Source organism: Episyrphus balteatus, chromosome 3 (assembly GCF_945859705.1).
Source record: "Episyrphus balteatus chromosome 3, idEpiBalt1.1, whole genome shotgun sequence".
Lineage (NCBI taxonomy): Eukaryota > Metazoa > Arthropoda > Insecta > Diptera > Syrphidae > Episyrphus > Episyrphus balteatus.
This window is the reverse complement of record NC_079136.1, coordinates 120,855,313-120,880,511: the sequence shown is the minus strand read 5'-3', so window position 1 is coordinate 120,880,511 and position 25,199 is coordinate 120,855,313. Positions and strand designations below refer to the sequence as shown.

The 25,199-nt window shown below is 31.1% G+C and overlaps 1 protein-coding gene across 2 annotated transcripts in view; it reads left to right on the top strand.

Annotated features, from left to right (window-relative positions):
• Window positions 1–9,972: 9,972 nt before the first annotated feature.
• LOC129915711 (loricrin) overlaps window positions 9,973–25,199 on the top strand; it is a 169,326-nt gene continuing 154,099 nt past the window's right edge. The window contains exons 1-2 of one of the 2 annotated variants that reach the window (XM_055995369.1): window positions 9,978–10,446; window positions 10,644–11,083. The gene's annotated coding sequence lies outside the window, so the exon portion shown is untranslated. Of the gene's footprint in view, window positions 11,084–25,199 lie in introns of both variants that reach the window. The other variant, XM_055995370.1, reaches the window with a different exon arrangement.

The following is a 25,199-nucleotide window of genomic DNA, read 5'->3' as shown; positions in this document are numbered from 1 at the left end:
ATAGGATTATGTGAATACATTTTGAAACGAAAAAAAAAAAAAAACGAAGAAAAACACACTACTAAGAGGCTATTGGTAGTTGAAGATGATAATGGAAATCAATCCTTAAGACGAAAACATATAAACACTCTCCTCTCGAAAGGACACTCTAGGATAAAAAAAAAAAAACACAAACTCAATTCACCAAGAATAAGGACGAACGCTATACCGTATGAATAATTTTTTTTTTTTTTTGGTATTTTAAAAAAATTTTATTTACAACACGCGTAGTGTTTATTCCGTTTCATATCCTTCCCGAAGGACAACAAGGACGGGAATTCTTTTACGCAATATCCTTGTACACTCGTTCTTGTTATGTGAACTGTCGAGGGTAGCGAAAGGCGACAGCGACGACGGCGGCAGAGTTGGAAATGATAGAGGATGAGGATTGTGGGAGATTTTTGTGGAGGGGGGCGTGGCGGGGGGTGGTGGATACAATGAGAGTGGTTTCGTTTTGAAAGCCCTAGATAAGGAACACACGTATAAAAGCACACTGGTGAGCGAGATTGAGAGCAGTACCAGTACACCAGAAAAACAGCAGCCCAACAACAACAACAACAACAACAAAAAGGACACGAGACTATACAGAGGAGCAAGGATGTGTACCTTCTCTATCCGTCTATACACACACCGTAACGATGATGATGAGGGGGGAATGGAATGGATGGGGAAATGGATTTTTTTTTTCTTCTTTTCGCTAGCCTTTATCAATCTTTAGACATTTACACAAGGATGTCTTAGACACGATTCTATTGATCCTTTTTCTCGTTAATTAAATTGTGACCAAAAAAAAAAAACCTGAACAATATGCAAAAAAATGAAAATTGATTTTTTCTCAAAATTTATTAGGCTTTTTTCTCAATTTTTTGAAAATTCTTTTACGCGGAGAGAGCTCCATACAGACCGTACGACTGGAACTCTACGACTGAGAGGGTGGATATGGGTTATGATGTCTATGTCCTTTGCCAAAATAGCAGCAGACTCTTGGTCTCGATTTTCTGGTGTGGAATTTCGAAAAAAGCCAACCAGTGATAAAGAGAAAGAGAGAAAGTCTCTTTCTCTCTGTCTCTTTGAAAACTTTGAAAATAAAAAGCTTTCACAATGAGAATATATGGTTATGAAATTTTCACACTTTCCAGTTTGAGAAAAAAATAAGAAAAAAAAAAAAAACACATAGTGAAAGGTCCTTGTTTAGAAAAAAGGATGGGAGAAGGAGGTCGAGGGAATTATAGATGGTATAGTATTAGGGTTGAATGGTTTTTGTTGGAACGAATTGGTTTTAGGGAGGAGGCATTAGCAAGGAGCATAGCATAGGTGGAATCTCATTTTTGTTATGTCCTTGAAGCTTTCCTTTTTTATGGTCGTTGTCATTGGAATGGAAACAACATGTGGGTGAAATATAAGAAGACAAAAAATACGACAAAATATCACACAAAAAATGTTTTTTTTTTTTTTTTAAGAAATGACATTTTGAATATTTTATACCAAAAAAAATGTCCTGTATTTCTCCTTTTTTTCTGGTAAGTTGGTTGGAAAATTGAATATTTATTTTTTTTTTTTTGCAATCGAAATGAATAATTTTTTTTTTGACAAATTGTGTAATTGCTCGGTTGAAGAGAAATAAGTGGAAATTATTATGTTTCATTTGCAAGAAAAAAACAAACGAAAAAACACCTGTAACGCTTCGGTAGATACAGATTATTTTATTTTATTTTTTTTTTTTTTTTTTTTTCGAAAATTGCAAAGGGACCTAAGGGACATAATTAGAATATGGTATTTTTATTATATCTGCTGGGTTTGGGTGGGTGGAAAAATTGTTCTTTTATTTCAACTTATTTTTTTTTTTTTTTTTTGAGGAGGACTCTCTGAAAGGAAAAGGTTTAAATTTATTCGAATTTATTTTTCGAATTTTTAATTTTTGTTGAAAAAAAAAATAATTTCTGTTGAAGAAAATACATATTTAAACAGCGTCTTTCAATGTAAATCTATTCTTCTATTCATAGTTTTTACATAAAAAAGATTTATTAAGCTTTTAGATGTAAGTATATTTTCATTTTAATCAATTTTTTTGTTTTCAAAAAATCTTTCTGGGAACGCTTCTGTAACAAAAAAGAGGTTTTCTGTAGATCCGGTTTACGGACGATGATTTCTAAAACTTTATTTTACCGTTATCTCAAAATTGTGTTTACGAAAATGATTGAAACTTCGCACACATATAGCCGTAGTCATGGTCTTTCCATATACTTTATTCCTGTATCTATTAAAGAAAAAAAGATAAAAATAAAAAACGATAAAAATTGGTTAAAAACGGTCAAAAACGTGTTTTTTAAAAACTCTTTTCTTCCGTTATTCAGTTCAAACTCACTAAATGATTCCAAGTTTTTGCACATGTATGCATAAGGCCAAAACCTACATGTCCTATAAGTTTGAAGTTTGAGATTTTTTGAACCCTCAAAAAAAAAAGATAAAAATCAAAAATTATCTAAAAAACAAGGTGTTTTTCAAAAATTCATATTTCGAAACGCAGAGTGTTGGAAAAAAATCCGCATCAAAAGCCTAATATTTTTTCTCTCATCTTTCACCTGGCATCTTTAAAATTGTCAAAAAAAAATTCATCATTTTATCATAGCCCCAACACGTGTACAACGTATAAACAAAACGTTATAGCTTAGTTTTAAAATTTTTTAGAATTTTTTCTTAAACGTAGTTATTCTTAAATTAATCTCATCTATCTATAGCAAAAAAAAATCAATTCTCTACGATTTCGCGTTTAGATTTTCGTCCAAATTTAATCTTTCCGTTTTATCCCTGTTTACCCTATTAAATGACGGTATTTTTCAAAAATTTGGATTAAGCTTTATGTTATTATCTTTGAAATAAGCTATAGAAGATTTTTGTATCTCTAATAGTTTATTTTTAATTTTTAATTGAAATTTTTTGTCGCACTGCGAAAGTGCGAGAGTGTAACGTTAAAATAAGTACATACTACAAAATTTAGGGCAAAGAAAGTTTGGTAATAATAATACGAGAGAATGAGAATATCATGGTTAAAAGGGTGTTTTTTTATTTATTAAAAAAAAAAATTGATGGGTCACCCTAATTAAATGAGACAAATTTTATGCATTTGTGATAGAAAGCAGAAATAAAGAGTTTCCAAAGAATAATTTTGGAACAAAAGGGTGTTTTGTTTACAGGAGAGAGTAAAGCATATGCAATGAGCATATGCATTTTTTAATGAAGACTTGCAACTATATATTAAGAAAATGGCAGAGCATATTTTTACGAGAAAATATAAAATCAAAGAAATGACAAAGTTTGTCACTCGTATACAATTTTTTTATCAAAATCTAGTCTTATAAATGTATGATTCTTGAATTTGCCTAATGTAAAATATAATCTAGAAAATAACAAAACAGTTGAAAACGTAAAACAACGATTTAAATTCAAACATTTTATTCAATATCCGGTTCCTTAAAAAAATGAATTACCGACGACTACATATACAAAACTAACGCAACTTGCGGGAACATTAGGAAGCTTGAGAAGATTGTACACAAACCATGTTAGCTTAAACTACCTTACCTATTCAATATTTATTTTAAATGGTTCATGTCTAGTTTTTGGTTCAAAAATAATCTAAAGAGGGTGTATCAAAAATCTAAAAATTCAAAATTAAAAAAAAATAAATGCAAATTACTAGGAACTTGTTTTAGTATACGTTTTTCTTTTTCAGAACAAAACCTGAACTATCAAACCAAAAAATATGTTTCTATATTAAGCCTGGTACACAGATCCGAGCTAAATTATCGATAAAATGGTCTTATAAATTTTAGCTCGGCTAAATTTTTTTGATAATTTGTATGAGAGCTAAAATTTAGCTCGATCTGCGAATGTTCAGAGCTTAAAAATTGTGTTTCTTTTTTCGTTCTGAACATTTTATGAACATGTTCAGAGCGAGCTCAGCGAACTCAGAATAAAATGACTGACATACTGAGTAAAAGAATGAGCGAATGCAAACCCAACTAACATTTCAGCTTCGGTTAAGGTATTACAAAAGCTACATTTCAGGTTCTTTTAAACTTTAGTAAGATTGTTGGACATGGAAAAAGGAGAACGTTATACAAGTTTGACCCTCTATAAGGATCTTAAACGAAGCTGCTCTACCGAAGCTTTGAGATTTGACAGATAGCTTGGGAACAGCTTGTATAGCTCTTTAATACATGTCTTATCGAAATTAAAAAAAAAAACTACAAAAACAAAAAAGAATTCTTTTTTAACTGGTTTTAAATCATGAATTTTATCTCTTGATCTGGTATTATATATAACATTCCATTAGTTTTTAGTATATCTGTTAATAATAATTTTAAAAGTATATAATTTTTTTACCACACCCAGGAATCGAACTTCGTATCTGCTCGGTGGTAGTCCACCACTCTACCAACTCGGCCATCTTTGTATATTCATTAATGAAATCAAAAACTTAATCAGTTCAAATAGCAAAAAAATTTCCGAGCTAAATTCCCAATTAACAATTTAACTTGCATAATGCATAACCCAACTAACAATTTGATTTCCAATAGTGTCAATACAGGCTAGTTTTTGATTTGTAAAGTAACAACAGCAAATCTTATACAAACCATTTTGGCGTAAATTATCGAGGTTATTTAGTTGCCTTAAGACTTTCTTTCACAAGTGCTATGAAATTAATAAGCTTTTTTTACAACATTTTAACAAGGTCTTTCAAAAGTTAGCAAAGACACATTTAGTATGTTCAGAAAATGCTATTTAGCTTCTTAAAGAACATCATAATATAGTATGATTAAGGCTTTCATAAAATGTTAAAAAAAAAAATTTTAACATGTGAATTTATTTATTTTATTTATTTCTTTTATAATTTGTATTTTTTCCCTTTTTAGGAACTTCTTCTGCATTTTTTTCTTCTTCCTGAAATGAAATAAATTTATTTTAATTGAAAAAACATAACTTTACTTACATGCCCCAGGTAGGAATTGAACCCACGTATCCCGCATACCAGCCCAGCACGCATCCACCAGACCAAACTCAATGTAATAGAGAAGTGGAAAATTGTGAATATATTGATTTTGTCATTTGTCTTTTACTATATTCTCCAAAATTGAGATAGCTAATACTTTGCAAAATTATTTTGTCAAATAAGCTGAAAATATATTTTTGTTTGCATTTTTGTTCAATAAAAATAAAATTGGGTAGGTTTATTATTTATAACTTTTTTTTATTCAGATTTTCCACTGTTATTGTTCATATACATATGTATGTAATTCATTAAATATCCGACTTTCTTCTTAAGTTGAGTTTGGTGATGGAGCTATCCGACTGCAAATATCAGCGAAAGCGATTAATATTTTGCTAATTACAATTTTATCATTTCATGATAGCCACAAAACCAATTAAAAGTGCTAAAAAGAGATTTAATTCACTAACAAAAAATATTAAAGTAAAATTCAATTGGACACCATTTATGTTTACTCACAAATTGGAAATGTCACAAATTAAACAAGCAAACATTTCTATAAAACGTTTACTTACAACAGCAAATAGCTTTATTAACAAGGCGTTGATAAAATGGGTTGTGTATTTGGTGAACCTCTTTAAACAGGTCTTAATGATGCTTAAACAAACAGGTCTTTTTGTAAGTATCTTTAAGCTGTTCTTAAGAAGACCATTTGTAATTTAAATATACAAGTGTTGTTCAGAACTCTATGAAAAGGCTCTAAAGAGGTCTTTTTTTACTTCCAAATGGTTGAACTGCATAATTAAACTTTAAATAAACTTTTTATTAGCTATACCTTGCCGAATTGAAAAAATCGAACCTAATGAAAGCTAAATTGTTAGTTGGGAAGGTTCAATGCAAACTATTTTTTGACTTGTTAAAGAAGAAGGACAAGTCTTATGCAAATCATTTTGGCGCACATTACCGAATTTCCGCAAGACCTTCCTCCACAGGCAATCCACAAGCTAATAGCTTGTGACGAACAGCGTAAAATGACCTTATGCAGGTCTTTTTACAAAACAACGAAACATTTTAGCGAGGCTATAGCTTCGCTAATTAAACTATCATTTACATTGGATGTTATAATAAGGCCTTATAGATGTTGTTATAAGATGTTGAATTTATGAATAAATAAAAAGATTTTATTGAATTTTCTTTTTTCTTTTAATTTTTTTCTATTTTGATTTTCTTCTTTTCCACCATTGCAATCCATTTTTTGTTGTTCTGAAATGGGAAGAATTTTATTTTAATTGAAAAAGAACACATTTTTTAATTTCACAAATGGCCCGGAATTGATCCCACATACCTCCGCATACCAGCGCAGCACTCTACCAGTAGGCCACGCTCGAACATTAAAGATGAGTGGAAAAAAGGGAGCTACTTGATACCTCACATTGAAATGCAATGTTTTTTTTTCGAATGTACTAGAAAAATTGCATACTTAAAAAAAAAAACATTGCATACTTAAAAAAAATATTGCATACTTAAAAGATAAAAGCATATTGCATACTCAAAGAACTTCTTGGAACAGGGCTTATAGAGGCCTTCTGTCACTTGAAAATACGAGGCTTCCTTAGAACGGTTAAAAAAGGTCTTAAGAAGGCCTTCTTTAACTAAAATTTGAAAGGCTTCCTCTAAACACTTCTAGGTAGTCTTAAGCAGACCTCCTTTCTTTCCAAAATGGTTGACTTGCGTAATGAAGCCTTAAACGAACCCTATGCAAACTATAGCTTGTCGAATCGAAGAAATTGGACCATATGCAAGCCAAATTGTTACTTGGCTTATTCTATGTAAAAACCAAAAAGTGTCCGAGCTAGATTATTTAATATCAAAACCAAAAATCGAATACAACACTTTGTAATTTATGTAAAGCTTCTATAAATTCATTAAACAGGCTTATCAGAAAAACAAGCTTTCTTTGTTCAAGTTTCTTTAATAGTATTTAAACAACTTATTAGAAGTTGTTAAACAAGTCCGAACTTCTATAAGCACTTAAATTCTGAAGCAAGCTCAATACAAGCTGTATAAAAAGTAGAACCTCCTGCGAGATTTCAATTTACAGAAGCTGTTCCCAACAAACAATTTTGGTTTGTTATTGTAAGAAAATATAAGAATTTTTTTTTTCATAAACTTTCTTACTAACAAATGTCAAACATGTGAGTTGTGAGCTGAGGGAGCGGGTCAAAATTCTGATTTACAAAATTCTGCTCTTTTCAGAAAATTCTGGTTTTCAAAATTTTGCTTTTTTTCTCTTCTATCTTTCAAAATTCTGCTTTTCAAAATTATGTCACAATTTTTTTTAACAAAAAAAATTCTGCTAATTCTGCTTTTTTTTCATAGCATATGAGTTTATCAAAAAACACCTCATTAATGTTATTTTTAGATTGGTATTTTCTTAACTGCTTGCTGTTTAACCATCCCAAATAATTTTCATACTGCTTAGCCCGACAAACAATTTTGGTTCTATAAAGCTTTACAGATGCAATTGTTGCTTCTGTAAAGCATTATAGAAGCAAAATTTATAGTATTGAGAGTACTGACTTCCCAACTAACGTTTCAGCTTTTTTTCGTTTCGCATCAGCAGCGTACTAGGCTTAATAAGGGTTATATGAGTCTTTTAAGTCTAGTACGCTGCTAATGCGAAACGAAAAATTTTCAAGTTCCCAAAGTCGACAACGAAAATGCTAAAAAAAAATATCATCGAGTCATCTGTCAAAGTCAAAATAAAAAAAAATTCAAAATTAATTTAAAATCAAGAAAAATCAACAGAAAATAATTTTTAAGGAAAGAAATAAATGAATTAAAAGTAAAAAAAAAACCGTCAACACTGCTCTTGGACACTCATGTAAAATGCACAGGACAGTAAAAAGTACGTAGAGCTGCGTACTGAAAAACGAAAAACAACACGATGGAAAATTTCTTTTCACTTCAGCAGCATACTAGGCTTTAGGTGTGAAATTAGTCATGACGAGAAGCTTCTCACCATCGTTATAACATCGAAATTTTTATGCTGACTTTTCAAGCGTCGATTTTAGCCGCACGATATGTCGGTCGACTAGGATTTTTCTATTTGGATTGTCACTTTAGTCGCCTGCTACTTAGGTTCACACGGATCGAAAAGCTTCGTCGCATGGCAAAAATCGACTCGTGAAAAGTCCCCTTTAGTTGGGGTAACAATTTTACTTGCATAAGGTCCATTTTGTTCCAATCGACAAGCTATAGTTTGTATACGTTTAGTTTAAGGCTTACTTAAGCAAGTCATCCATTTTGGAAAAAAAGGAGGTCTCCTTAAGGCTATCTAGAAGTGTTTAGAAAAAGTCTTGTAATTATCAGTTAAAGAAGACCTTTATAAGACCTGTTTGAACCGTTCTAAAGAAGCCTTGTATTTTCAAGTGACAGAAGGCCTCTATAAGACCTGTTTCAAGAGGTTCTTGTAAGTATGCAATGTTTTTCACCTATAAGTATGCAAAGCTTTTATCCTGCAGATATGCAATGTTTTTAACGCATTAGATGAAAAAACATTGCATTTCAATTAGCTCCTTTTTTCCACTCATCTTTAATATTCGAGCATGGTGCTACTGGTAAGGTGCTGGCTTGGTATGCAGAGGTACGTGATATCGATTCCTGGCCGGGGCCATGTGATGAAAATAAAAAAATGTGTTCTTTTTCAATTAAAATAATATTCTCATCATATTTTAGAACAACAAAAAAAGCAGTGGAATTTCCAAAAAAGGAGAAAAAAAAAAACTTAAAATAAATTAAATTAAATAAATTGTAGAAAATGCAAAATAGAAAAAATCAAAAGAAAAAACAAAAATAAGGAAATATTTTTTTTTGTATGCATAAATTCAACATCTTATAACAACTTCTATAAGGCCTTATTATAATATCCTACGCAAGTAATCCGGTTTTTGCATTACCCTACTAACAATTTTGCTTCTATAATGCTTTACAGAAGCAACAATTGCATCTGTAAAGCTTTATAGAACCAAAATTGTTTGTCGGGTAGGTAAACCCTCTGCAGGAAAACCTCCATTAATTCCATTTTAAGCTGTTTGTCACAAGCTATTAACTTGTGGATTACCTGTGAAGGAAAGTACTATGCAATTTCGGTAAAATGCGCCAAAATTATTTGTATAAGACCCCTGTCCCTCTTCTAATGCAAGTCAAAAAATAGCTTGCATTGACCCTTATGAAAGCTAAATGGTTACTTGAGATGTCAAAAAAATTTCCATTATATTTTTTCTATCTGGATTTTTCAAAAATCTATACAGTTAAAGTTTTTGTTGTTTTTAACACGTTAATTGTTTTGATTTGAAATATCTCGATGTCGTTTTTTTGCACAAAATCTATATAGATAAACAAAAAAAAACACACTTATTATTCGAAATGTTTTTTTTTTTTTTAAAGCAAATAAAAGTCGACCATAGTGAACGCAAAATAAAATTTAACTTCATTGGTAGCATTTTACAAATTACAAAATCAAAAAAATTTATTTCCACTAGATGATTTGTGAAAAAGTGAGTACAAATTGATTTTGGCTGTGTTCCTTTGGGCTCAGCAAAGTGCTTTTTAGTACTTCTGAATCCATTCAGACATTTTTTCTATAGAAGAAATGGAGTTGAATACAACCAGAAGTACTTAGCAGTAGATACTTAAACCCAAAGGAACACAGCTTTTAAGACCAAAAGTAATCATCATTTTGTTTTTCAAGTTTTTCAGCTTTTTTGAAAATGTTCACTTTCTATTGCAATGTAGTCATGCCCTTAAAATCCAACAACCTCAAACAACTCCACAAACAAACCTTTTCCATACTCTCCAATCGTCATTTTCCAAACACACCCCAATCCACCATCTGTCATGTCATCTATATATACATATCATCGCTTCTCATCGCATCCACCATCTGCCAACATCTCTATCTTGCCAACTCACTCTAAATACCCAATTCATTCATTTTCTCATGTGTACAACAGAGAAAGCAACAAAAACAATAAAACCGAAACAAACCTTAAATAACGTACATCATCGCATTAAAAAAGAAAATCCAATTTTACCGAAACGGCCATTCTTTTCTTTCAATTTTCAATCAACTCTCCACTCTGCTGCTGACACTCTCACCAACGTCGGACTAGAGTGCAGTTCGTTTGGCTAAAAGAAGTTGTCTTCGTTTTCGCAAAAAAATTATAAAATAATAGAGAAAAAAAAAAACAGATCAAGAAAAGAAGAAAATATATTCAAATCAAATGGCGGAGATCGATTTGTAAAAACTAAAAATCCTCCAAATATGTGTGTAAAATAGATTCAATACAAGAAAACTTCAATTTAACTTAACGAAAAAATATATAAATCAATCAAAAGTGTGAAAAAATACAAGAGTGAGTGAAGAGAAACAGGAAAAAAAAAAAAAAAGTCTCCACCCAAAAAATATATAGAAAAAAATTGTGTGTTTTTTTGCAAAAAAGTCAAGGAAATTTGTGTGTATTTTATTTTTTTTTTCTCCTTCTCTATCGAATTTGTTGTTTGATAAAAGAAAAAGTTCTGTTTGATTCTTATTTTTTTTTTGTTTTTTCAGCGAGTGCATTAATCTTAATTGGAATTCCATCACAAAAGCAAATAAAAAAAAAAAAAAATAGAAGAAAATAAGAAAAATTTCAGTGCGAAAGAGTGTAAAATTTTTTTCTATGCGTGTGTGTTGATTCAAGAAAAGAAAAAAAAAAAATTGCATAAGTAAAGCCAAGAGAAGATAAAGAAAAATATTCTTCTATTTCCATTTTTTTTTTTTAATAATTTGTTGTTTTTTTTTTCTTGTTGTTGGCGGCGGTGGAGAGACGTCAAACGGATCCAAATCGAGTTAAAAAAGAAGAAAATAATTTTCTTGTCCGGTTTTTGTGAAAAAAAGAACTCTTTTTTGCTTCCTTTTTTTCTTGATTGGAGAACTTCCAGGAACTTCAACTGAATTTTGCAACTTTGCTCCATTTCATTCTGACACACACACACACACACAAACAAAAGGTAATTATTTTTCGTTAATTTATTTTCATAATTTTTTGTTTGACATTCGCAAAAATTTGAATTTTGTTCTTATTTTTCTATGAAAAAAAAAAAAAAAAAAAAAAATATGTGTGAATGGAATTTTTGTTGGTGAATGACGACGACGACGACGAAGAACGATAAAGATGATGGGCGTAAAAAAAATAATGAAGAAGAAAAAAAAAAAAAAAAAGATAGGAGAAGATTTATGTTGGGAGAATTGGAGAAGAATCCACAGCAAAAGAAGAAGCAAGCAAACTAGAAAATCCTGATTTTTATGTTTTTACCGTCTCTCCCCCTTTTGTTGTTGGGGATGCCGAGAAATGGTCTTTCTCGTTGTTGATTGTTTTAAAAGGAAAAGGAGCAGGAAGATGGCGTTTTTGGGGTATCTTTGTCCTGAAGACGTTGTAGTCGTTGTCTGTCTGAGATTTTTCTGTTCTGCCGGTTGTCTGATTTTGAGGTGGATGACAAGAATTTGAATTATTGTCAATAGAGTTAACTGAGCAAAAATCAACAGATTTTAGTCAAAATTTGTTTAATCTTAAAAAAATATAATAAACTTAATAGAAATCTAAAATTTGAGGAAAGCTTGAAACTTTAACTGCACTTTCTTTTTCGGGTCTGTTGTATTCTTAATTTCGAGAGCATGATAACTTAAATCACGTTACTGCTTCACACTAATTAGGAATACGTTTTCCGAGTTGACCTTAGAAAGCGGCGGCGGCAATTGTAGGAATTTTTAGACATGCCGTTCTTCTTAGTTTGCGATAGTAGGGTAAAGGCACCAGTATCCGGACAGTGTTAGTATCCGGACACTTTGTGACTTTTTTTTGCTATTAATAGGTAAATCATCCTAATAAATTCGAATAAAAGCGCAAATATACTTTCTCTGATGTATTTCACATATAAATGCAAAGTTTCAAGCAGATAACCTGAATAAATTAAGAGATATACTTCAATTATCAGCAAATTTCTGTTTCATAAAGAATTTCAATAGACTAATAATTACAAGTAAGTAGACTTGTAGCTACAAGTGAAATTTACAAGTGCGGCGAATATTTCTGTTTCATAAAAGTATTTGTAAAATTTTTATTAGTGATAGACTTGTAGCTACAAGCGATTTTTTTACAAGAGTAGAAAGACTAATAAAAACAAAATATGATGGCTAATTTTGGTTCCTTTGGGTTTTAAATTTAATTCATGATTAACGTTGTATCACTAAAATGGATCTTAAATTATCAAGCATTATAATCAAGAATTTACAACAATTTTTGAGTGTCATGGACAGAAAAAAATATACTAGTTTTCTTGTCCCTTTAAGGAGCGTTAATGGACGTCGTTTGGCAGTTAAAGTGCAATACCAATGCAGTCTTTTAAATTTTTATGATATCAAAAATTAGTTGGCACTAAAATCAATCTTCCATTCCTAGTTACAAAAAGTCTTGCCTTTTAAATCATTATGCACTCATCTTCCTGTAATATGCACTCAAAATAGAAGCTTTTGATTGTAAGTAATTGCGGTTTAAGGATATAAAGGAAACGACTTGAATTTAACTTTTTGATATAGTAAGAAGGATTTGTATTGGTGCCGGGCATTTGTATGGTACCTACTTAAAAAAAATTGCATTGTTATAGCATTGAATTTTCATATGCTCTTGCTCTAGGGATTTCAACATTCATACACACAATTCAATAGTTTCATTAGTTTAAATTTCTCGTTACCTACTGCATTAGATTTGGAGCGCATGGGTTTGAAGACTATCTAGGAACTTTTGATGCTTAATATAACGCTAAGACCACTAAAATATTTTTTTAGATGGTAAAAAATTTTTTAAACAAAAAGTGCAAAATGTTCCCGAGGCATTTCCACCCCATAACGCGGAAAAGTAATGAATATTAAATTTGGTTATTTATCCTTAAAGATTAATTTACTTAGAGATAAATATTTACTTCATTTGAGTTTAAGCTTTTTTGACGAAAGTTGCAAAAGATGATTTGTTTTGCCAAGTAATATTTAGTGCATTAATGTTTTAGTTCAAAGGAATTTCACAACATTTTGCCATTCAAAAATCGAACACAACAACACTGATTCATCTTTAAAGCTCGATTTCATTTGTTTGTAGCTTTTTTTCTCAAGAAACATAGACTTTTCTATAGCCTAATATTTAAACTAAATGTTAAGACCATAATCTACCAAAAACCAATCTTTAAAAATCAAGCTTTTAGCTAATAAAGCCAATAATGTTTATTATATTTCACAAATATTCATCATAATATTTCGTCTCTCGCTGCTGCTACAAAAAGTTCGAATATTTGTTTATTATTTTTTTTATTTTTGTTACCCTTAGTTACACTTGTAGTTTTTTAGAAGCAAAATAGTTTGAATTCGCCAGACTACAAATGAATGAAATTTTTTATGAAACAGAAAACTACAACTCCATATTTTATTTGTGCTTGTAACTACAAGTCTACAAGTACAACACTAATAGTTGTATGAAATAGGGCCCAGGTGTGAGCTCGTGAATATGATATTTTGTAAGAAAAAAATAGTGAAAGCATTTGCAAAAACTAAGAAAATTGAGGCCTGTTTATTAATTTTGTAACTAAATGAAACTGTTAGTTTTGAGTAAATATGATACATTTTGATAATTAATCAAAAAAATAGTCAAAAAGTTTTTTTTTAATAATATTTTTTAGTGTCCGGAAAGTAAAACTAAAATTTAAGACATTTTTTAGTTCCCGGACACTGTGTCCTGTGTCCTGTGTGATACTGAAAATATGGAGGAAATGGAAAAATCGCATTTTTAGGCTCTTAAATTGTAGTTTGGTTCATATTTTGGGTTTAAATGCAAGAGAATTGCATTTCTCTCTCAATGTTTCAGTGTTCGGACAGGGTTACCTAAGTTAAAATAAGTGTGTCCGGATACTGAAAAACTAGATTCAGTTGCCGGACACCCTTGTTTCTAATGTAATTTAAAGTGTTTTTGTATCTTTCAACTTGCTATCTTTTAATGAATGAAGTCAGAAAACATATCAAAGACCATAGAGGATACAAGGATTTATATAAATTAAATTCTAACTTTGAGAGAAGCTGAAAACATTAGTAGGCAAGGAACAGCAGTTTTTAAAAAAGAGTGCATTATAAAATGGTTTGAATAGCTCTAAAATTATTTGAAAATTACTGGCCAGGAATATATTTCCATTTATGACTCGAGTATGATATTAAATGGCGATGAAAACAGCTTTTGTCTCTACCCAAAGACTAGCAAAATTATACACGGAGAAAACATAACTCCAGGGATAACTTTACTTCTGGTTTATTTAATCATAATATAGTTAAGTATATTAAAAATCAGTTAAATGTACCAGAAATAAAGTTAAATATACCAGAAGTTAAGTTAGCCGTTATGCTTGATGACAAAGTGGAACATCCTGTGATGGACAAAAGTCACATTTAACACTAAAGTTAAGTGAATTTTGTTCCAAAATCTAGTTATTTTGTACGCATTGCCACCGAACACAACCCACATCATGCTCTTGACTCACGTTAGTGTCTTTAAATCCCCCTAATCTGATTGGGAGATAACAGTTCATGATAAGGATGCAAAAAATGTAGTTCAAGCACTTACAAACTGAATTTTTCACTATGTACTTTTAAATGAAGCAATAATGAAAAATATTGATATGGTGTTGACAATGTGATGTTATTGAGGAATGAGGACCCCTAAATTTTGTTGTCACCTTCAGTAATTATGAGTTCTGGAAATATTCGTTCCGTGCTTCAATTCTATTTTCTTTTAACAAATATAAGCTGTTAGTGTGTCCTTGTTGTTAATAGCTTAGTGATAACTTTTATTAAAAACAATTTTAACCTTTTAAAGTACCTACCAATTTTTTTTTTTTTTTTTCAACTTATAATTTTTTTATAAATTTTTTTGTGTATTAGAGTTATGTTCATATTTGTTTCAAAAAAAAGATGTTTTTGTTCATAAAAACGAAAAAAAAACCATAATTTCATACAAAATTATCGTGTCCGGATACTAAAATAAATTTGTCCGGAAACTAAATTTTGCGTCCGGACACTAGTGCAAATCGAACTTTTTTTATAATTTTTATTTTTAAATTATTAAAATTATGTGAATGTAACATTATTACAAAAATGCCAAACTTTAAGAAACTACCAAAATATTTGCTATAGCTTGAATAGCAATAAAACTATTCGACGTCAAAGTTCAAAAGTACCTTAACTGTCCGGATACTAGTGCCTTTACCCTATATTAGAATATTGTAATTTCCTTATTCTTAGTGCCTCCTTTGAATTTGACATTGAATCGGCCGTGCTCTATTTTTATGCGAAATTGCATTATTTTTAACATTTGATCATGTTTTGAGAAGACATCAAAGTTTTATTTTTTCAATCTTGTTTAATACAAAGTTGAGTAAAATACTGAAACAGCTCTGTGTACCTTAGTAAGTGAGATCGATAAAACCAAGTCTTAATCATCACAACAGGAGGTTGTCCTCAGAGAGAAGTCTTATCAATATTACTGTAGAGTATTGTTGTTGATGAGCTACAAAGTCGTAACTTTTTCAAGGTTTAAGCTGTCTTGAATTTAAAGAACCTGCGATTTAAGGAAAATTGAAAAGCATTATGATAAAAATTCAGCTACTAATGAATTTGTTGCTCCGACTCTATTCAAAAGTTTGTTTCCCTTCAACCTCGCATCACTTAAATTGTTATTACAGGCGATTTGAATATACAAAATTATTCTTCTTGGCTTTGCTTTTCACAACATCCTAAGGAAGGTATGTTGAGATTTTGGTGCCTATATCCTATATCGTTTTTTAAAGTCAAATTTGATTGTTAAAAATGTGTTTTTATTAGTTTTTTTTTAAGCTAAAATGAGCTAAAGATAAAGATAAACTCTTCGATTTATAAACAAAAAAATCAAACTTTTCTTACACAGTGACCGTATAAAGGAGTTTCAATATTCAGAAGCGTTTTTCCCAAAACACACTTAGGTGTACTTAGAACCTTGTTGTTCTAGGGTCGCGAAATGCTGGTGGATACACTATTAATACATTATTTGCATTGAACTTTATTTCGACTTTATTTCCCAGATTTTCTATATTGTTACCATTTAATTTCTATTTTATTGCCATTTTTCTTGGAATATCAACATTTCTGCTTTATTACCATTTTGATGTTCGACATACATAATAACTCATTTTTTTTTTTACCTTATTACTAATTCGTACGGAAATAAAGTCGACTATTGAAAAAAATTAAAATTCGACTTTATTTCCAATATAAAATGGAAATAAAGTCGATTCTTCCTTATTTCTATCTATCTTAATTCACGGTACCGCAGCAGCTGAAGCGAAACGAAGTGTCCATACAAAATTTCGTTATGAAATTAAATTTGTTTTGTTTTTACTTTAAAGCTTATTTTCTTATTTTTTTTTCTCGAACTTTTTGATTTGTACTTTTATTATTTTTACTTTGCTATAATACCACGATGGTATTTTTTCGTTAAAATGTCCGCTGTTGACTTTGGAGATTTCAATACTTTTCGTTTCGTTTCAGCTGCGTACTAGGCTTTAACAAATATTTACGAAAAATTGATTTTTGAAAAAATTCTTGTCACAAACCAAATAATATTAAATTCCGAAAATTATTATATCTTTTCCCTCATGCCAGAAACATGAATGTGCAAAAATGAAAATGTTGATAAATCGCGTTGCAAGGTTTGCAAATGTCATACAATAAGGTACATTCATGTGATTGACATTGTTGTTTGTGAATTCCAAATTTTGGAAAATCATAGATCACTTAAGTTCAATCCCACGAAACAATAAACAATCTATTGGAGAAACATTTACACACTGTGTTTTTTTAGAAGCACTTATCAAATACGTACTCTGAATTGTATGTTTTATTTTTTTTTTCGTTACAAAGTACTACTAGTAGTTTACTAGCCATTTTCAACTTTCAACGAAATCAATACAATTCGTATCTACTTGGGAAGGAGAGCATGATTAGTTCTAGTAGTAATTGTAATAGATCATCTACTTATGAGTAAACTACCTCCTCCAATGGAACGGAGCTACTTTGTCAGATCGAGAACTTTTCATCTTGCCTTCGTATAATAGCAATGAACTTATCTGCAAAAGCAAGTCAAATGAGCTTGCTGTTGAGGCTCAAAAAAGTCATTAAGATCATTAAGATGTTCGGCATCAAGTGTGACTTCCAGGTGTTCTTTGATGCGTTCGAGGACATTTTTTTGTTATTATTTTAGCAATCGCAAGAAATATGCTCACTTTTTTTAAGTCGACGATCATTCCTTTTTCCAATCTTCGATGAAGCATTCAATTGTCAAGGTTGCAGTATTTGCTCGATTTCGTTAGTCAAACGCACTAAGGAAATGCCCTATGTATAGTCTCGCAGTTCAACATAATCTAACAAGTCGATTAAAAAAAAAAGGCAAATTATATTCACACAAGGCGATTTACTTCCAAAAGATAAGCCGCATAAAAAAAATCGACTCGTGAAAAGCTCATAAAAAAAGGTGGACACAGTTTGTAATCTTACTTATGCGATCCTAATGTATATTGTGTCCGCAAATTAATTATTTACGACTATATATGAACTCACCCTATAGATATAGAGTTTTCCGATATGCGATCAATGATCGCAAGCGATGACGTTAAAAATACGTTTGTGTCTTTTATATGCTTGCAGCACCCTTATAACTACTTATATGTACAACAACAAAAAATAGAATTGCTTTCCAAACTCGTTGAACCACAATAAGCTTATGTATCAGCTCGCAAAATGTTTATATCTTATGTTATAATAAACCAAGATAATAATCAACTTGATTTCCCAATGTCCATACTAGTGTTCCATTACTTTACCTCGACCTTGTCCATACTACAAAAGCCTCAAGCTTCTCATTCATTCAACTTTGTGTTTGCAAAATAAAATAAATAAAACTAATATTTAATTTATTCGAATGACCGATGATCTACTTACGATGAATTCTTTATTATTTTTTTTTTAATTTTTATTTAAATAAATTAATAATAAATATGTTCTTTGTTTGCTTTTATTATTATTATTATTTTTTTTTTTTCTTTATTTCTTAAAAACTTTTCTTCATGAACAGAATGAATAATTAATCATTTGATACTGCAAATACCCCCTTCGTCATTGCTCATATATACACAAGGTAGATCCGTTCGGAAGCAAAAAAAAAAAAATGGCAATGTGTATGCCATATGCAGGTGGTGCTTGGTGCTGTGCTGCTTGTGACAATGTTTCGAACGGGGATAATAATTTTATAATCACCACAATGTGAAGCGTGTGTGTTTCCGAGCAAGCAAAAAAAAAAAGCTCGAGGTTAAACAACCAAAGATAATATAAAAAACAAAAATATATTCTTTAAAATGACAAAAACAAAGAAAAGGACTTTCCAACACAGAAGAAGGAGGTGATCCTTTAATTTACTAACCCCAAAAAAAAGAAAATTGAAAAGGAAGGGTGCTCAATCTCTTAATGAATCTAATTTCCATACAACTTTCTATTACAAAAGGAATTTTTAGGTTTTCCAAAAACACAAAACGAAAACAAGAAAAAAAAAAACAAAGGAAATTCCCAAAAATAAATTGAAAGGATTCATGAAAATCATAAATGGGTTCAAGCCTTTGAGAAAAGAATCCCCCCCAACTAGATGTTTGAATTCGCAGAAATTCAATTAATTCCATAAGAAGAAGCGTTCTGGTGAGGGTGTGATGGTGTTGGATGTTAGTGTCAACCAAATTGCTATAATACCCAGTTCTCTCTGAATATTCATAAATTCAAAATAACTCAACTGAAATGCGCATATAGATTTTTCTAAAAATAAAAATTCCATTTAACCAGGATAGAATTGTGAGCCAAAGTTTCAAGGGAATAAGAAGGTTTCATTTTAATTGGCCAATTAATGTCAAAGCCAAATTCATTGGAATTGGAACACATTCAACATGCTGCTAGCTAAAGGCAAGGAAGACACAGACACACTCGTCGAATTGGGTGTCTCTGAAACTGACAGCGTAAAGCACACGTTTATATTCAATTTCAATCAACTTCAAAAAGCTCTCTACCCGAAATGTGTTTTTTGGGGTTTATGTATGTATATAGAAAGGATTCACAGGAGTAAGTTGAGTGGATCAACAGAATGTTTTTTTCGAGCGACAGGTCTCTGTAATGAAGAATTTTATCCACATCACACAAAATAACAAAGCAAAACAATGAAGAGATAATGAAAAAGTGAAAGACAACAAAGATGGTCCAATGTCCAGTTCATGTCTATTACATATTGTGTCCAATGATAAATTCGATATCACTGATGTTGATGATGAAGACAAACAAAAAACAAACGTAATGATACCCAAAGGGAGATAGACAGAGATTGCTTGCTAGCAAAGCGACATAGAATCTAATTGAATACATCCTCATTAATCGGCTCCGTGAAGCCAGAACTGCGACAGTTCTGCAGAGAGACACACAGCCGCTGAATGTTATAGCTAAGTCCCACTCGAGAGGAGCACAGGGTGATGGTGATTGTAGTAATCTTGGTACACAAATGATCATTAATTCGACCATCTGGTTGGATGGTCGGGCGGTTGGTTGGTTCAGATGGTTCGGTTCAATGATGAATTATGAACTCACCTAGAGTATCTAGGTACCCCTCCTATAGTTGCCTTGGTTCTTATCTTAAATTGCAAACCAGGAAAGGAATTCCATCACATAAGAACTGTTTGTTGTCTTCTTTTTTTTTTTTTTTTGTAAAATAAATGATTGAAGAAAACAACAACAACAACAAAAGCAATCTTCTCTTCTTTGATTATTATTATTATAGGTTTTGCTAATAACTCGCAGAGTACTTATCATTTCCTTCTTCTTTTGATGAAAACAATAAAAACAATAAAAATAAAAGCAAAAGTTCATTGAAAAAAAAAAAAAAAAATGAAAAAATTTGCAAAACAAAAATACAAAGCTAAAGAAAATAAGAGAGAAAGATAGACATCACAAAAAAACCATGAGAGATAAATTTTTCGAGATAAAAGATTCTAAGGTTGCTTGTTGGTTGTTTTGGATTTTAAGAGATGACCTCAAAAAGACAAAAAGAAGAAGTAAAACCAAAACAAAAAGAACAAACATACAAATTAACTTTTAGAAACGAAAATAAAAAAAAAAATACAAACGAAATTGGAATTCATCTCTGTAAATGAGGTTAATCGTTAACAGCGGTGCCAATATTCCTGGAAATTATTTCTATTATGGCTGTTAATTTTAATTTAAAAAAGGAGTGGCTTTATCGATTGTTAATATAATTTCTTCTAAGGACTTTTATGAAGAGTTATTCATATTTTGGGATCCCTACAGCATACTGCCTTTAGGAGAGTTTTGATATTCCCGTGGAACAATGGTTAGTGCGTTGGACTATCACGTCATAGGCTCTGGGTTCAAATCCAGCCTCAACTATCTTGACATTTGTTATTGTCAGAAATAGAAAAGAGTTATTCCTCGGTTTATCTCTGCACTGATGTCAATTTGCAGTGTTAAAGCTGCAAAGGATTTGACATTGCAATAGTGAGTGATACCAACAGCTTACTACATCACTTACATCAGCTACATCAACGACTTTAAACATTAATTGGTGCGGACTGGTGAACTTCTCGAAACACTTTTTTGAACATTTGAACTATTTAGACCATAACAAGTATTCCCCGATGTTTAATTGGAGAATCGGACTGAACTATTGATTTTTGAGGTCACTGATGTAGTTGATGTAGTAAAACACGTACTTACCGGGTTCTCAGTTGGACAAACTTGATCTCAAATTCTGCGTTATTGAATATAATATGGAACCTGACGATTGCTGTACTGGCTAAGGGCAACCATGCACCATTTTTGCTGCTGTAGGTATCCGTCCGACCAGATTGTAGATTAAGACCAACACGATCGCCCAAAACGACCAATTATCACAGTTTTTGTTTCCCTTTAAGCTATGGTATCAAAATAGCTCTTACCAGCGCTAATTGTGCCGTCTAAGCAGGTGCTCTAAAAGCCGCAATTTTTACCTACATGGAGAGCTATCGGTGCCGTTTTCAAAAATAGAAAATTAAATAAGAAATTAGAGCCGAGTTGCAGTGGCTTGGCTTGGGTGGAAGAGCGGATAAAAAATTTGAGAGCGCTGAAGGTCGGGGTTTGAGGAATAATTTTAGCTTATACACATAATAGCCTCTATCCACTGATTTGAAAAGGTTATTTTCATAAAAACATAAGTCAAACAAACTTACACACATTTTGACCATGAATTTCCAGGAATTAATTTTATCATATAAACCAATTGGACGCAAGGTTATACTTTATAATATCGAAAGCATTTATTTTCTTAAATCTTTTTTGTTATGGGGAGAAAAATGATTAAGTTAAACCTTTTTTTTTCGTAATGACTCTAATTAAGGCATAAAAACTTATTAAAAGTCCTTCATTTTACAGGGTTAAAAGTGATTTTTAGGGTTAATGGTCAAAGCAATCCTGGCTATTTGTAAATATGAACCAAATTGAACATTAAAAGGGTATTTTTTTTTTTTTTTTTTGTTTAAAGAATGTTTGTGAATTCCTTTTTTTTATTCCTAAACTGATTGTTGGGTATTAAAGTTTTTGATTAAAAAAGAAAAACAATTCATGTAACGGTATTATATGCAAAAACAGTCAAATTAATTAAAACTCGAACAGACGTATAACTTTGATGTTAATTTATTTCTTTTTATTTGGTTATAAATGACTTTACATAATTAATCGAAAGTTGGTTTACTATGTGAACCTAAACATTGTCATTTGAAAACATTATTTTTTTTAATGTAAAATGAGTCAAGTTTTAAAAAATTTGCATATTTTTTGTTTGATGCTTTCTTATTCAAACTTATTTACCTCAATACAAATCTTTGGTCATTTTTGTTTTAAACAAAATTTTAATGTTGTTTGTCTTTAATTTAAGTGGGTGTTGAATGATTTTGTGAAAGAAATTATAAATGAAAACTCTTTTTGAGGCACTAACAGCATGAATGAGTATGTTTTGTAGCCGGTAAAATTGCATAAATTAGGTACGTTAAATGCAGTAAAATTTGAAATTTGTGTAATAAGATGGACTGCGACCTATAAGATCTATTGTGTTCCTCTTTTAAGCTAGCTGAGTTAGTTCCTCATGTTAAAGCTTCTCCTCTAACTTAATTCCTTACAGAAAATTGAGTATTTGAGGTATTTTCATAGAGTGTAATTGTTCCTCTTCGGCCTGGTAGCAACCCAGATGTTTGAATCAATAATGTATTAGTGCATTGCAACTGCCTAGAACTCAGAACTTGATTGTGCTCTTCAGGGTCTCTGTTATGTGACATGATTAACGATGCTCGAATTGTTTCGGTTAGGATGTTGTTTTTGATATCTAAAAAAAGTCTTCCACATCTAGAAGAGTGGCAAGGTTGTATTCCCTGAAATCTATTGGTTTTTCCATCTTACTAACTACAGTCGACTCCCTCTACGACGAACTTTCACGGTATAAGAAAATTGGTTCGAATTAGAGGCATGAATATATTCTTTTTTCTTCAAAAATTTTCATTGAAAATGATGAAAAAGTTCAAGTTTGAGAGAAATTCGACTTAGAGGGACTCTATTAACCTCACTAGTGTCTTAAGTTTCAAGGAAGTCAGACTGAAAACTAGAAATTATCAAGAGAATATTGAAGTAATGTACCTTACACAATCAATTTTTTTTTTCAGCGATAGAATGATAAAAATTTTTCTTTCTGCCTGATACGAAATAATTCGGAAGAATTTTCCGAAATATGTTAACTGCCATTTTAAACTTTTACAAGGGGTACGCAAGAACAATCAAACTTAAATATCTGAAAAGTGATCAACTAACATAATGTATCCCTCAATTTCATAGATTCTTGTTCATTTGATCAATCCTGCACTGTGCAATTTCCTACATCAAATGAACACAGAGACACCCCCATCGTCGTCGGTCGTGACGATGGCGATGATGATGATGTGAAAACAAATAATTATTATTTATTAACACAAACCACCCCCGCGCAGACATCATAAATGAGTTACGTCATCCATTCCATCCACTCATATATGAGGTTGACTATACAAACACTCTTGTGTGCAATATAAATGTTCTTCTTATGCATGATATGTGTGTGCATGTGCATCTGTCAAATGCAATAAGCAGCTGACCTCCATTGATGGGTAGATTTTCGATTTTCTGTTTTAATTTTAACTGAAGGTAATGGGTAAGAGGTTCTTTTTTTTTTTTTTTTTTTGCCATCTCTATAATTTCCCACTGTCTGTCTCAGTGGGTGGAAAAATACATTTCCTTACCAACCACCACCACCCTATTCCATTAATGAGATAGCAATGAGTGGGGGTAGTGAGGTACTATGTGATAGAAAAGAGGGCTTTTTTCCAATGTATGTTCGATTTTCCTCTCGAAAATGTTATTATAACTCAATTTTACTGCCCGAGTAAATTTCTGCCTTGTCGTTCAATTTTCGATGTTCTTTCTTTTCGAAAATTGAACAGAGAGAGAGAGAGAGAGGGATAGAGCAGCTGGGGCTTTAAGGAGGTATGGGATGAATTGTTAAGATTTTTATATTTTTTAAAAGGGTGCTGCTGTTCGGCTGTTGTACTTTTCGAGGGTTACTGTGTGGCTCCATAAAGACAATCTCGAATAAGTGCGGGTATGGTTGCGTGGGTGTCGGCGGCGGCGGCGGGAATGACTCGTTCAAGAAAAATTATAAAAGGAAGTACATTTTTTTGTTTTTTTTTTTTTTGTAAAAATGATGAAAGCATATAGACCACACCAAAAACACATACACACACTTCCGGTTAAGGGATTCAAACAGTTTTCAGCTGGTGCTATTGATTTTCATTCACCCACTCAAAGTTTGAAAAACTCACAGACACAGGCGGCGCATGGTTTGAGGCCATAATTTCTTCTTCAAACCATGGTTGGTGGTATGGCTCTAAATGGGTTTTTCTTCTTCTTAATAGTGACACACAGGCAGCAATTTTGTATACAAAAAAAAGTAGATGAGGCGTGGAAAAAGGGGGAAAATAATATTGTGGGTGGTTGGTATATATGAATTTATTTGTTGACATTCAGGTCTTATGGTTTTTTTTGTTTTTTTTTTCCAAAAATTGATTCGAAGAAAAAATAAAAGAGAAATAGAAAGACGAAGACTTTTTTAAGCTCGAGGACGACGGCAGGATGTCTGGCACGAGTTTTTTTCTTTCCTTTCTTAATATTATTTGTGATAATAATGCTTTTGGGAGAATCTCTGATTATTCAGATTTTTACTCAAAAATCTGATGATAAAGCAGTGCGAGAGATTTTTTCTTGGTTTAATGTTTCTAAGTTGAATTGGATGCGTAACGTGTGTGGATTTTTTTCTAAGGTATATCCTTGATTTTAGTTTTGGAAATTTGTTAAGTTAGGGTTTTTGGAATTTAGGAATATTTATTGAAAAATTTAATCAATTGTACTACATTAAAGTCGAAAAAGACTTTTTTTACATGTAAATATTAAATACCAAATTGATCGAAATGCGTCTTTTTTTTCTACCTATGTTTTTGTATTGCCTATTTTTCATCTCAGAAAGTGAAATAACGTAGAATGATTGTTGAAATTTTGTACATTCCTATAAGTTATACTTTTATCTTTAATCATTCATTTTTTTTTTGTCAATTCAAATATTCATATGTAAAATCAAGGTAACCTCATTTGAGTTTAATTGCAATAAAATTTACTACCGCTGTTGAACGGCGACACTTGCCTTGATTTTCGTTGGATTTTAGTTTCCACAGTACGCAAGAAATTGGATGCACAGTTTTTAATATAAATGTTTTATTTTAGTTTTTAAGTTTTTAATAATAATTTTAAGTTTTAGTTTTAATAATTTAGTTCAAACAAAATACTTTTAAGTTTAAGTTAGTTTAAGATTTTAATAGTTTTAGAAGAAAAGCGAATGGAGACCAGATT